The sequence below is a fragment of the Arachis stenosperma genome, chromosome 1, assembly GCF_014773155.1.
Source record: "Arachis stenosperma cultivar V10309 chromosome 1, arast.V10309.gnm1.PFL2, whole genome shotgun sequence".
NCBI classification, from domain to species: domain Eukaryota; kingdom Viridiplantae; phylum Streptophyta; class Magnoliopsida; order Fabales; family Fabaceae; genus Arachis; species Arachis stenosperma.
This window is the reverse complement of record NC_080377.1, coordinates 40,008,222-40,013,243: the sequence shown is the minus strand read 5'-3', so window position 1 is coordinate 40,013,243 and position 5,022 is coordinate 40,008,222.

The window sequence follows — 5,022 nt, the reverse complement described above, 5'->3', positions numbered from 1 at the left end:
TTTCAAGGACCTTGGATTGTTCTTGGTGATTTTTGATGTGTGGAAAATGATTGATGATTGGATTTTTGACGGTTTAGAATTTTACAAATGAAATCTCGTCGAAGTATAGTCTCTAAACCAACAATAATCCTCTCATACAAAAATTTGTTTGTCACAAGTACAAACCCCTAAAATCTATAAACCGAAGTATTTAAACCTCGGGTCGTTCTCCCTAGGAATTACAATAAAGTGTCTTGTTATTGGTTGTGAGTTATTTTGGGGGTTTTAATAAGAAACATGAAAGATAAATGGCAAGAAAGTAAACTAACAACTATAAAAGGCCCTTGGCAAGGTATGAAAATTAGAAGTTCTATCCTAGTTATCCTTCTCAATTGTGATGAGAATTGTTCATTGCTACCACTTAGTCAACCCTTACTAAATAAAGGAAAATCAAGTGGATGAATTGACTTGAGCCACAAGTCCTAGCCAACTCCCAAGGAAAGACTAGCTTTAGTGCACTCCAAACCAATTAGCAATCTCTCCAATTACCAATCAACAAAGGAATTAGATAACTCAAGTGTCACTAATTACTCTACCTAGGCCAAGAGGAACAAAATCTATACTATATCTAGGAGAGGCATTTCAACAAACACATAGAGTGCAATAGAAGTAAACATTATTAAATGCAAGAATTAAAGGAATCTACAACTACAAAAATAAGAGATCAACAATAGAAGAGCAAAGAAGACACATTTATTATGAATTACCTCTTATTGAATTGGAAGAATGTAGAAGGAACAATACTAGATCTATAACAAAATACAAGAACAACATAAAGGAAATTGCAATAAAAGAATGGAAGAAGAATGAATGTAACTACAAGGAATTGAGATGTAGAAGTAGAAGAACATGAATCTAAATCTAGATCTAAGAACTAAACCTAATCCTAATTCTAGAGAGAAGGGAGAGCTTCTCTCTCTAAAACTCTAAAACTAATCCTCTAACTAAAACTAATGACTAAAAGTGATTATTGGTCAAAAGTGATGCCTTCCCCTTAATCCTTCATCCTTTTATTCCTTTCCCTTAGCAATTTGGCGCCAAAAATGGGTTCAGAAACCCTCTCAAATCGCCAGGCACATGTTGCATTAGTGAGGTCATGTGCCCTCATCGACGCGTGCGCGCACGGTACGCGTGCGCGTCCCTGGTTAATTCTGCGATGTGCGCGCGAGCGCCTTGTGCGCGTGCGCGTGCATGGCTGACTTTGCTTCTTTGACTTTTTATGCTTCTCTCCACTTGTATGCTTCCTTCCTTGCTTCCTTTGATCCATGCCTAGCCTATTTCAATCCTGGAATTACTAGCAAATGCATCAAGGCATCTTATGGAATCAAAGAAGAACTAGAATTCATCAAAATACGGCTTAAAAAGCATGTTTTTACACTTAAGCACAAATATGGGAGAGATAACAAAACCAAGCTAATTCATAGGCTAAATGTGACAAAAGGTTATCAAAATACTCTAAATTCAATGCAAAATAAACCGTCAAATTGGGGTTTGTCAACCTCCCCACACTTAAGCCTTAGCATGTCCTCATGCTAAAATAAGAAGGAACTAAGGGTTATGACATTTATTTGGATGCAACTAAACTATGTGAATCCTATCTAAAGGCAACTATCTAAAGCAATTGGAAATGCTTAGTTCAAACAAATCAATTCCCAAGAGAGCATGTGTAAGCTCAAGAGCTAGGCAATAGGAATTAAGTCCAAACCGCAATTGTATTGAATTGTCAAAAAGGGTTCAAACTTGCAAGAATATAGATAATATGAGTGAACACATGTAATTGAACTTTTGAACCCTCACCGGATGTATATCCGCTCTATTCACTCAAGTGTTTAAGGGTTAATTCACTCAATTCTCTTCTAATCATGTTTTCCAAAATTTGATTTTCTTCTAACAATCAACACTTATTCCATGCATGCATACATTCATCATGAGGTCTTTCATTTAGGTTGTAATGGGGTTAGGGTCAAGGTAGGATCATTTATGGTTAAGTGGACTAGGATTGAATCTTTGATTAACATAGACTTTCCCACCTAACCTATTTAATGACCTATACAAATGCAAGCTATTTTAACTACCCATTCGTCACTTTTTCTTACATACTCATGCATTCTTATTTGATTCACAACACTTATGCATTGATTCCCTTTTTATTGACTTCACTTTGGGGCATTTTGTCCCTTCTTTATTGTATTATTTTTTTCTTTTCCATCATCATCATCTTTTTTTTCATTTTTCTTTTCTTTTCATCATTTTTTTTCTTTTCTTTATATATATTTTTTTTCTTTTTCTTCTTTCAAACTAAATACAAGAACATCAATGCATAAGGTCTCTACATTTAATCAATACATGAATATGTGCCCAATTCCTAAACATAAAGGTGTACTGCCCCTTTTTATCCCATCCAATGTTCCCAAGCCTCACCAACTTTGAATAATAAAACACTCTCACTAGCCTAGGTCAATCAAAGATCCAAACAAGGACTTTTCATTGGTTTTCCGCCTTAGGCTTGTAATGTGCTAAAATGGAAATAAGTTGGTTAATCATAGGCTCAAATTGGCTAACAAAGGAATATAAAAGGGTTGGCCATTTGGGTAAGTGGCTAATGAAATAATGGCCTCAATCATATAAATGCACAAACACAAGAAATAAATGGATATATAGAATCAAGCAAATCAAGGATCACAATCATAGAAAGAGAACAATTTCACACAAGAATGGAAAATAAGTGGTTATAAAATGTAACCACATCAATAGGCTCAAATCTCACAAGCTTGTGTTCTCAATTCAATACATGCTTCACAAGGTATGAAATTCAAGCAAGTTTCAAAAATTCTCTTTCAATTAATTGGGTTAATGCCCTATATTTAAACTTCTTGAAAAATTTCAATGTTTGACTAAGCATTGTTGTGATTGAAAAGTTCAAAAATTTTCTTAGCTCACCCTTTCCTTTTTCACTTAAAACCAATATATTATGCAAAAAGGGTGACTAAATATTTGCAATCCAAAGTATGATTTCTAATCACAACTACAAACTAAAAACAAAGATAAACAAAATGTATAAAGAAGAATCCAACTAAAAGTACGAAATCTATCATCCAAAACATCTAAAAATATCCAAAAGCATCAAAATATCTAAAATCCAAAATAAGCAATAAAAGTATCCAAAGCAAACTAGAAATGCATCAAAATATATACAAAGATGTGCAAAATAAGATAACTAGGCCGAAAAGTTCACCGGTTCCCAAATAATGCTACCGGTGCCCTCCCCACACTTAAAACCAAGCATCGTTCTCGATGCTAAACCGGAGGATCAGTGGGAGGTACAACGATAGGCTCTGGCTCTGGCTGTGGGACCGGCTCCTCAAGAGTCCGTGGTGGCTCGGTAGTGTCAGGGGCATCCTGCTGAACTGGTGCCTCCGCATCCTCCTCCTGATGATCCTGCTCATCGGAGGTCGGAGAGTCAGGAAGCGGAGGTAGCTCAGCACCCAAAGAAATAAGTGCCTGGTCCATCCGGTGTAAACGGCGTCTGACATGGCGTCTCTCGCGCTCTAAGAATCGGAAAAGACGCTGGACCAGGAGATAGGTAGGCTCAGGTGCTGCTGGTGGATACGTAGATGATGAGGGAGCTGCGGCTGTAGAGGATGATGGGGCAGCTGTAGGGGCTGATGGTGAAGGCGTCCCCACGACAGCTCTAGCCCTAGAGCGGCGTCTAGCAGGGGGTCTCTCGTGCACCCAACCACCCCAAGGGATAGTGACCTCCCTGTCATCTGCATCAGGGGGTGGTGGTCGCACATCATCGTCCAGCCATGGGACCTCAGCTAGGACCGCCATACTCGTGACCAATGTAGGAAATGGAAGTAGGCCACGAATATGCGCCCGCCACATGCACTGTCTGATAAGTCTAAGGAAAGAGACATCCTTCCCCTCCATGACACATCCAATCAGCAAGAGCATCTCCATGGAGATCTCAGAGAAGTGGGTGGTAGGCAGGACGTAGTGGGCGAAGATCATCTGCCAAGTCCTGGCCTCTCTGGTCAAGTGAGTAAACAGCATCCCCTTAGGCTTGGTGTTGCCCGCATCCATAACCCATACAGCATCCGGTATCCCAATCACGCGCCTAAGCGCCTCATAGTCAAAAGTCATGGTATGGATGGCTATCTCAGCCTGCTGATGGGCACACATGTCATCAGGAATGTGCCGACACTGTAACGCCTCCCCAATGGCGGTCTCAGTGATCATGATCTCTCTACCCCGCACCTGAACCGAATCCAATGTCGGACGGAAGAAGTTGCAGTAGAATTCCTTGACCCAAGATATATTGATATCCCCTAAATCTTGGTCAACAAAGTCAATGCCTAACTCAATGATCCGACCAGTAATGGACCGTCTCACATCGTTAGGTAGGAGCAACTTCTTCTCAGTATTCAGCTTAATTGTTCGATATCTAGAAAACCGGAGCTCACAGTAGAGGTTGGGAAATTTGTCTGGATTGGTAGAAGGCAACTGCTGATTTTTTTTTTCCTCATCATTTAATGGATTCTTAGCATAGTGCTTGTAGATGGAAGGAATGGAGGGGGTAGAGTGCTTTCTCTTCTTAGAAGCAGTGGCTATGGCTTTGCCTTTATCCGACATCCTGAAAAATATGATAGAATATATAAAACATCTAGCAAGTAACAGAGAAGGCATGTTCAAGATACAATGAACAAAGAACAATCATGATGTTGCAATGAATATGCAAAAGTGAACAAGTAAACCAAAAAAATGCAAGCTTCATGAAGGTCAACAACTCATCTTCCAAAGGCAATACTATCATCATATTGTAAAAGAATTGTTAAAGAGGGTTAACGGTGAGTGGAAGGTAGATGGTTAAAGAAATTAGTCAGTTAGAAAAGTAAGTTAGTGATATGATGATATATAAGCTCAATTGAACGAGAAGTTGCGGTTCATGTTCACAATGATTGTGCAAATCCGGGAAGTCAAAAA